Raw genomic sequence first — 10,750 nt, 5'->3', positions numbered from 1 at the left:
TTATCTCTTATCTGCCAGCAAGAAGAGGTCCTGGTGTGCCCACAAACATGGCAGGTTGGAGGAAGCTATCACGAGCAACTTCCCCACTAGTGGTAGGCAGTGGAGACTCCTGAAATGGGGGCTGGGCTGGCACAGGATCCACTGGATCCGGAACTGGCCCTGCTGGCATCAAGTAAAAGCAATGGGTCTGATCTGGGCCTCTTCACTTTGCTAGGATGGGAGTTGGCATACCAAAGGAACATTTTTCCTGCCCCCCCAACACCTTTTACCCTGGCAGTATAAGGGGCAGAGCTATGGATCAAGTTGCAATAATGCCATCCAAAGATTAGGATTATATGACTCATTAAAAAAAAATATCACAAAGGACTCATTAGAGATCCACTTGGGCTAGTAGTCATTTGGATAGTTCTAGGCAGGCATTCTGTATCCATTGGTCAGTGGCCAAGGATATAAGAATGGGAGATTGGCACAGAGCAGTACTGATCTGTTTACGGAATCAGGCCTGATCCAGAATTAGAATTACTGTTAATAGAGTCTAGACGCAGGGAATTTTGATACTTTGACTAATCTAAGCATGCAGCAAAAGGAGGTAAGATAACCTTGATTTCAGCAGTTGCCTGGTAGCCCACACATGACAATGAATTGCATGCAAGCGAGTATACAAAGTTGAATGCAGGCGAGTGAGTGGGCTGGTAGAGGAGGGATTTAGTGTGCCTCTTTTATGTAGTGGGCTGCCAAAGGAGGAAAGCCCCTGCCTCCAAACCAAACACAGAAATGGGTGGGCTGCTGGAAGGGGACCAAACTCTTTGTCCCTCTCCTGCCAGCTCTCAGCAGGCTAGGAAGAATGTTTGCAGGTAGCAATGTTTGTAGGCTTACACAATGCTGACATAGCAGAATGCTGGCAACCCTTCCCCTTCACAAGCTATTGTGGTGCAGCCTATTCAATCACTACTACAGCCTTCTACCACCTGATTCTACTGCATATTGGTTGTCTGGGGAAAGGTTCCCGGAAGACCTCGATTGATCTGCCTTGACTGTGAGACTTATATCTACAAATAAAAGCAATTTCAGCAACTGCATCAATTCACTCATTCTTCACCTCATACACCTCACCAACTCATTCAACTCATTCATTCATCCTATTTACCATATTTACTCGAGTCTAATGTGCCACTGAATCTAATACGCACCTCAATTTTTAGAACCTTGAAACAAAACAAAAAAGTATTTGCTGGCAAATGTAAATGTGCCATCGATTCTAACGCGCTCATTGATTTTTGCAACGTAATTTGGCCAGAAAAGGTGAATATTAGATTCGAGTAAATACGGTATTTCAATCAAAAGTATTACCAGAATATTTCCACCACATATCTAACATTTTAATCACTGTAACACACTGAAGGCTTTAATTTTTTTCAGTACAGTTTTGCATGCTGAACTATTTTGCAAACTGTAAAACAGTACACACATCTTCTCCCTGCCTATTTAGTCTCGTGATTTACTACCTCTATTTTTTTTAGACATCCACTGATCAGATACAGAAATGTGTGTGTTGGGGAGGTATGTTTTCAAGCCTATTTAATGAATATTAATACATATCAATTCAGAACACTTGAAGTTATTGAGCTCTCAGCACTGAGGCAAAATATACCTTTTAAAAATGCACTTGGGATTTATTAGTTAATGTAAAGATGGAAATGGCTACTAGGACTTCAATACTGAGGATTGACAATTAAGGAAGAATCATTGACTCAGATTCTGTCTTTACTTACATTGTTATATGCGGGCTTACTGCCATGTTTGTCCCAGAGCATGAGAAGCAAAGTGGGTGACAATTTTTATTAGACAAATGCTTGCCGGTGAGAGTGCAGCAGCTTTTGACCTTCACACAGCCCAATCCACAATCCTGTTAAGATGAAAATCTTGGACTTAAGCCCGTTCAATTTCATTCACTTCAACGAGACTAATTCTGCTTAAAAGAAAATATTTTGTCTCAAGAGAATTGTGCATAAAATTAAGAGAACCAGCACCTCATGAAAGAGCTCTGTTTAGATTCACATCTTACACATGTAATGGATAAAATGGATGGGTCTCAGGGAGACTGATTTTAAGCCTTTGTCATATACAGTGGTACCTTGGGTTAAGAACTTAATTCGTTCTGGAGGTCCGTTCTTAACCTGAAACTATTCTTAACCTGAGGTACCACTTTAGCTAATGGGCCCTCCCGCTGTCGCCACGCCGCTGGAGCACGATTTCTGTTCTCATCCTGAAGCAAAATTCTTAACCTGAGGTAATATTTCTGGGTTAGTGGAGTCTGTAACCTGAAGCGTCTGTAACCTGAAGTGTATGTAACCTGAGGTACCACTGTACATTAATTTATTTAAGATAGTTAGAATGTATGTTCTATATCCCACTGCTTCTGCTTCTAAATACCTTCTAAAGTTTAATGGAACTTGGTTATACAGTTAACTCTCTGAAAGTCCAAATTATGAAGGCCACCAAATGCCAAACTCATGAACCATTAAGAAAGCATACCAGTCTGTTGACGTGTCTCCCCCAGAAAGTGGTAGAAGTAATCTGGTGGAGTAGAGGGAGATATCAGTTGTCAAATTGAATGTTACTCCATTGTATCCACACTATATGTTTAAAGCACTCTTATACCACTTTAACAGTCACAAGTCCTCCAAAGAATCCTGGGAATTGTAGTTTAATAGTGCTATTGGTTTTGGCTCTGTGACCACTCTCCTAGCAACCCCTTAACAAACTTCAGTTCCCAGCATTCTTTGGGGGTAAGCCATGACTGTTAAAGAGTGCTTTAAACATATAATGTCAATGTGACCACAATTTGATACTACTTTGAATCTTCGGGATATAGTAGACTGTCCAGTCTGCATAAATAGGAAATATATTTCTTAAATTGTAGTCATTGGGATTCTAAAAAAAACACCTTAGTTATTGCCTGCATCGCTGTGCAAGACATGCCATAAACAATGCACTGATAAAGCAGTGTACACATATATGCTTTGAATGGACTCTGTTTTCTATACCCATGAACTGTGTGTAGGGCACAGAACCATCACATCTAGAAAAACAAGGCATGCCATGTGGCAAAATAACAAACCAAGAGAAGCCTAAAACCAATTATGAAAACTATGAAACATGTAGATTAGGTGATGTGAGGCTACCGTTGAGTCAAGTCCAGAAGCTACAGGTACAGCAGAATGCCACCGCTGATGGGAGCAGATGGCTGACAGTGTGTGACACCTCTTCTAAAACATCTGCCCTAGCTGCCTTTATGCTAATGGTTCAAGATCAAGGTTCTTGTGTTGCTACACAAGTCCCAAACAACTTGGGTCCAAGAAACCACATAATAAGCCCTTACAGCTTGCTCACTCCAGATCACCTTTAGGAGTGATGTTAGTAATAACAGAGACCCAGCTAACTTCAGTCCCATGCTGTGGAACACTCTTCAAGCAGAGATTGAGCAGGCATCCTTGCTTTTGACTTTCAGGTGTTTCTTAAAGGACATTATATGCCAACAGGCCTTGCAGGTGTTTAAAACTTTCTTGATTGAGCCAGTCCTTTTAATAATGAAGAAGAAGAAGAGGAGGAGGAGTTTGGATTTGATATCCCGCTTTATCACTACCCGAAGGAGTCTCAAAGCGGCTAACATTCTCCTTTCCCTTCCTCCCCCACAACAAATACTCTGTGAGGTGAGTGGGGCTGAGAGACTTCAGAGAAGTGTGACTAGCCTAAGGTCACCCAGCAGCAGCATGTGGAGGAGCGGAGACGCGAACCCAGTTCACCAGATTACGAGTCTACCACTCTTAACCACTACACCACACTGGCTCTTCATCTTGTTCTTAAAGGTGCTTTATGCTTTATTGTATGTATATTACTGTATACCATCTTGATAGTTTATGAGACTGATATATAAATACTTTTATTTAAAAATAAATAAATAAATACAACGAAGGTATACACTTCTATTCTATTGCTTCTCTCCTTGTATTTTAATTTTTCATGATTCCAGGTAGATTCAGATGGTTGTTGTTTTTTTCTTATCACTGCCAAATTTGGGGATAATTCAAATATGTGGTTGTTGGTCTAAAGAAAGGTATTATCAGAAATGCTACTGTGCCTTGGAGCCTTTCGTTCCACAGGGATTATACACTTTGCTGTTTGGAAAAGACATCAAACAATAGGGGGGGAACTATTACAATTCATCCTCAGTCAACTACAGTCATCCTAAAATACTATTTCATTCAGTCTAATTATTTCTTTGCAACTATGCCGGTATGCTCACATTATTTTATAGAGAATAACTAATTAGTTTCCCATATAAAAGTTTAATTAATGTGACAAGGCTATTGCATTTTTCCTTTAACAAGCATCCCATTTTGCCTCTGTGTGTGTGTGTGTGTGAGAGAGAGAGAGAGAGAGAGAGAGAGAGAACAGTTTCACAACTGAGTGCCATCATGTGCACTGGGGCAAATCCTACCCTATTGACCAATGCTACACATTTGTTTGCGTTGTCTCTCTGGTTCAACAAGTCTGCACTGACAGCACCTGTTAAAGCTGCTTCAACTAAGCTGTTCTGCATTTGCCTAGCTGGATTTGGGTTTCCTGGATCCCTGACTGAATACAAAGTGAGCAGAAAAACCACTGTTTGGCAACAAGCACAGTGGGGAATACACTGTCTGTTGGTATACAAATGCGCAAATGTGTTCCTCATAACATCTCTAAGGGAGCATGCTGCTTGAGTTTCAGTGCTGTTGAGATCAAAATGATCTCCTTTGTTGTCAGTTGTTTAAAAGCAGCTGTTTAATGTAACTTCAAATGATCTGCTTGAATGAAGTTGTCATTCTTGCTTTCTCCTTTAACATAGTTAAAGAGCAATACCTAGCCACAATACACTATTTTTCTGTTGTTCTGAAAAGTTATACTGTACATTTTACATATTTCAGGTATCCTAGCACAATAATGTGCACCAAATAGAAGTGCTAAAATGTATATATTTGGACTCCAAAATTCTCTTTTCTGAAAGTGTACTCTATAGATATTTTTCTGTTAAAATAGAACACCCTCCACAGCTCCACAAATGAATATTCCACAAATTAAAGATGAACTCTTAAAGATGAACTCCACTCTTAGAAAGTGGAGATACTTACTGCATTTCCTTAAAATGACACAGATTAAAGCAATTCCGTTCTTACCAATACTTATTAAGTAGGAAAATTCAGTAAGCATTTTTCATTTGGATAAACGGATAGAAAGCACACAGTACTTTAAAAATATTGGCAGTCCTCTAATGAACAATAGAGGGCACTAATGCTTCTAATCTGGCAAAAGCATCACATCAGAGGGAAGAAAGTAGCAAGGCAACATATAGCACACAGATCCCATCATATATTCTAAAGATGTATAACAACGTACATGATTTCATTTCTAACAGTTTTCACTCTCCTCTAAAAGTTGCATTTTGCTTTATAGAAATAAAGTGATTATATGGTGTGCAGCATTCCAAGTTTTGGAAAGTGTTTTTATTAAGCTTTCTTCATAAAAAGTATTATTAAGTATCTTTTGTCACATTATTCCTGTTCAGATATCTGCAGCTGTTATACACCCATTTTTTAAAAAAGGTTAGCTCCACTTAACACAAGATATAAAATTTGATTTATTTATTTGTTTGTTTCTTTAATTATATTTGCCCAGTTATATTTTAAAGATAGGTGCTACAGGCTAACAAAGGAGCCAAGCACAGGTAAATAAAGCCAGTCGCCTGATATCAAAGTGATATCTGCTACGTACACAGTTGTTGACATAAAAATGCAAAGGCAAACAGCACAATCCAATACATGTCTTCTCGAAAGTAATTTTACAGTGGAGCTAACTCCCAGGTAAATGTGCATAGGATTGCAACTACAACTTGTAACTGAAGGATACTTTGCCTTTCAAATTAGTTAGAGATCTATAGTAAATAGGTATTGTAACATATATCAAACACCAACAAGTAAACATTTCCCCCTTTGGTTTATATGCAGTTTAACATGAATGTGAGAGAGGTGAATTTCTCTGTAACATACTAAGTTGCAAAAAATAAATAAATCAAGGTTATCTATTGTCCCCCAAATGCAACAAAAAGTTAATATTTCCTGATCATCTACTAGTAGTATTCACTTTGGCTTAAAAAGCACCTGCAGGTTCATATTATAGATGTGAAGCAACATTAAGTTTTCACAGTTGCTAAAGACCTCTGCTTCTGAATAGCAACTGAGACACCTTGGGCACAATTCTTGACATCAACATGATCCATTAATTTTTTTTTTATTTTGGGCCCTGCTGCTTTCTGTGGAATCATTGTTTAAATCAATTTTGCAGGCCCAGCTTCATCAGTATACAAAATTTGTACATGCCCTTTTTATGGTCCAGATCCAAAGCTTACTGAAATCAGCGTGAGCAACCTCATTAAACGGTTTCAAAACAAGACATCTGTGCTTTGCTATGTTTATGGGAGCATGCAATATGTTGGCTTCTAAATATTTCTTAGTGTCTGTAAAGTTCTCAAACAATACATACTATTGGAAAGCTGTATTTACAAGTCACCAAGAGTACACTGAGGAAGGGATAAGAAACATGATTTTGGCTGTGTATGTACCGTATTTATCATTTTACTGAATCACATCAAAGATTGTCAGAGAAGAAACAACTAGCTCACATCCAACTGGCTGATAGTGGCTACCAAAGTTGTACAAAGCATAAAAGTATGGTCTATATAAAGCAAATCACATAAAAAATGAGATATCTTCCACTTGTCCATGCACCATAAATCCTGGCCTTCAGAAGCTCAGCTACATATGACTGCAACTACTATTATTATTCTGTATGTCATTTGGCTGTCTTGCCACTGTTGCTTGGAGGCCCCATACAGGTCAAAAATTATACTGGTTTTCAGTGTTACTCTTTCCCCTGCAGTCATAAGTACTCTAAAAAAGTAATTTCATTACAAAACTGCAGGATACATAAAAACATAATCTCAAATATTTTGAAGGACACAAAGGATGACTCATCTGTACCACTTGACCCTATTCCTGCTCTCCTCCCAAGGCGTCATCCACCACTTCACCATACTGATCAGCTGTCTTCCTCCATCTCAATCACTGTTTGACACAACATTATTTTCTTTTCAACCCACAGATTATGAACTACTGTACAAAGAGTAATGCAGAGGCAGATACCATACAGATATTAGGCTGTCAAGGCTCCTAGATCATTGGAATCATCAGTATCCGATCCTAAATTCTACTCCCAATTCATTAGATTTGTAATCTTAAACAAAAACTTATGTTTCAGCAAGAGTTATATGATTTATGTTAAGGGATAATAACTGTGTCATGATAGGCTCACATTTTTACTTTACCAGTTACCCATTTTTAATCCAGTTAAATTTCTGGAGATTTACTGGTGGTGGTGAGTCAGCTCAAATTCTTGCATTACAAAGACCAGCTATGCATGTAATATGCAATATTTTTCTTACAGCTGTAAATCATAGAGCTTTGGGTTTTTTTAATTGAATAAAGCACTGTAAACCATGTGTGTCATTGTAATGGATTGCTTTGAAGTCATTTCTGCACCAGGGGAAGTAATTTTTAGGCCCCCCCAATTCCCCCCAACCTATCCCATATTTTGCCCGACCTGTCCTTTATTTAGCCTGACCAAAGGTGGCAACCCTAAGCCTTATCCTCCATGAATTTGTCCAATCCTCTTTTTAAGCCACCCAAATGGTGACCACCACTGCCTCTTATAGAAGCAAATTCCATCGTTTAACAACAGAAGCAGTTAAAGTACTTTCTTTTGTCTGTCCTGAATCTTCCAACATTCAGCTTCACTGCTGGGTATCCTTGAGTGTTATGAGAGGGATAATTTTTTTACTCTGCACTTTCTCCATGCCAGGCATAATTTTATAGACTTCTTTCAAGTGGCCTCATCGACCTTTTCTCTAAACTAAAGCTTTTCATGGGGAATTGCTCCATCTCCTTGTTCAATCTGGTTGCTCTTTTCTGAATCCCCCCTTTAAAATATCCTTTTTGAGGTGAGGTGACCAGAACTGTACAATGTTTTCACCATCACATTACAATATAAAGGTCTTTGTAACACCTTGATAGGCCCATTTGCACATTGTTGGGGTGCAGTTGTGAAACACATTGCAGCTTCTATAGTCTGTTTGAGAGTATGAGCAGATCTGCATGGAATTATTCCATTTTCTGTCAAAATTTTACAGACACAAAGAAAGCAATTCTTATTTTCTTCTATCCATTCCTGCTTGCTGATTAAAGCTGGCATATGAAAAAAAGAGCAAGCAAGACAGCTTCCATGCTGGTTAAAGAAAAAGGAATAGCCCAAATATTAATGGGACGTTGTGGGAGGAATTAAATTTTGTTACACGAGGAATAAAGAGAATACACAATCTAACAGCCTCCTATTTCAGGGGTGGGGAACCTGTAGCCCTACAAATATTGTTGAACTCCAGTTCCCATTAGTCCCAGCAAACATGGCCAATGGTGAGGGATGATGGCAGTTGTAGTCCAACAACATCTGGAGGGCCATAGATTTCCAATCCCTGCCATAATTGGCAGTACATTATTGCACTCAGTGGAAGAATCAGTCTAATTTTCAAGACACACATCTTCCTTTTATTTGCGTCTTAAAATTTTAAATATTAGTATATAAAGATATCCTTCCTTTAAACAGTATTTTTAACAGAATAAAATATTTAGGGGACTGTGTGTTCATGTTACCAGTTATGTATACAATATCTGCTCTAGATTAGTCCTGCTTGAGTGGCATCATAAATGGGTCCATTCCCCAGCAGTTGTCTACTTCAGATGGAAACCTGACAACCTCTACTTAGTATGTCTTTTATAGTACACAATGAAGTGTAAAACTGCTGTGAAAAAGCCTGTGTTTCAAAACAAACCATTTCTGTAATAAGCACTTAAAACACTTTCATTAATATATTTATGTATAAAAACAAAAACTTAATGTGGCCGCAAGGCAACGGTGGGGGGCAGCTGGGAGAGCAGACATTACATTTCATGTTTTAACAAATCCAAAATATATTATCTGAAATAAACTATGAAAGTGAAGCTTTCTGCATCACAGCTTAATGGTGTGGAATTTTCTACACACACACACACACACACACACACACACACACATAAGAATCCTAAAGCTCAATCAAAATCCTAAATTAGTAAATATTGAATTTAACCACTTTTATATCTCAGGTATTAGCAAATACCTTTGTTCTACAGAGATACAGCCCCTTCTAATCTTTATCTGAATTTGCAATTAAGACTTCAGAGCTACAGATATCTGTACACAGCTCCATACGCAGCTCTGCTCTCTTATTTTTAAACGATTGGCCCCAAATCAAATCAGCCTCCCAATGCATCAAAAAGTAAATGTCTGATGTCTAATTGAACTAATAGATAACACTCTTTTAACTGTGCTGCTAATGTTTAATGCAGGTTTCCTTTACACAGGAGCAAGAGAGGGAGGATAAAATGTTCACAGGAAATCTGTCATTATATTATTACCTTTCAGTTGCTTGGTTTAAAGATAGAGCTGTGCAAACATTTACCAACTATTTGCCATATGAAAAAAAAATCCTAAATGTGCTTAGAGTAAGGTTCCTACTCTCTTTCACTAATTGTCACCTCCAACAGGACATTGCAAGAACCTCAAAATGAGCACTTATGAGTTTTCTTTTCCAATCTCTTGTGGGCTTCTCTCAGTTTATCGCAAATGAACAATCGTGTTGGAAAGGCCTCCGTCTGTTTAATGTCATTAGTGATTGTTTCATAAAACAAACAGCCGCTCCAGCATTCTACCGCAGTTAATCTTAAATCTAAACGTGGCGGCACTCAGGGAGAGTCTCAAACATGGTTTGTTCTAACCAATGCATGTCTCTTAATCTATTGCAAGTCAGGGCGCTTATCTCTCTGTGCTCAACTCAGAGCACTGCTTTCTTTGTCCAAATACTAAACCAAACCCAGTTAATATTGTTTCCAGATTACCCCCACCCCCATAGATTCTCCCCTCATTAAATCATGGTCTAAACCCAAAGGCATATTTATTTATCGCTTCTGGCTTTTTAAAAATGCATATTCTTTCAATATTGGCAAAGTCAAACTTCCCTGAGCAAGAGCAGTACCAATATTTCATTGGGCTCGCTCACCAAGGTGAACCACTAACTGAGCACTTATGCCTAGAAGCCTTACCTGTACATATTAGGAAATCATTCACCCAACACAGAGTATACAGAATGAAGGCCAGCTCAAAAATTATTGTGTAAATTTTTAGATGGGTTTCATGCTGTTAGGGATCTGCAACCTCCACTCACAATAGTTCCATAAGCGGCTCAGAAAGCTAAGCGTTTTTCACTAACAGGTCCTGTGAGTCCAGCTTTGTGTGCCCATGTGTTAATTCATAATGATATTGTAGGCCTCAAATAAAACCATTCCTTCTTTACAGAAATAATTACAAGAGACAACATGATCTGCTCACTGCTATTGTGTTGTTAATTGCTATAATGTTTAGCCTGGCAGAACATATTTAACACAAGAGTCTTTCCTTGATCTTAGAAATACATCGTTTGTGAATGAAATTAGTGATGTGTATAGATCACTCTATCCCTCTCCTGAACTCCACACATTAGTTCATATATGCAACATACACATGTACAACA

The 10,750-nt window shown here is 38.4% G+C and overlaps 1 protein-coding gene across 14 annotated transcripts in view; it reads right to left on the bottom strand.

The window, feature by feature from the left end:
* Positions 1 to 10,750, bottom strand: part of ESRRG (estrogen related receptor gamma) — a 478,583-nt gene that overhangs the window by 210,288 nt on the left and 257,545 nt on the right. The gene's annotated exons all lie outside the window — the stretch shown is intronic.

This window comes from Podarcis erhardii (assembly GCF_964252035.2).
Source record: "Podarcis erhardii genome assembly, chromosome: 3".
NCBI classification, from domain to species: domain Eukaryota; kingdom Metazoa; phylum Chordata; class Lepidosauria; order Squamata; family Lacertidae; genus Podarcis; species Podarcis erhardii.
Note: the sequence above shows the minus strand (reverse complement) of the source record. Positions and strands in the feature narration are given on the sequence as shown.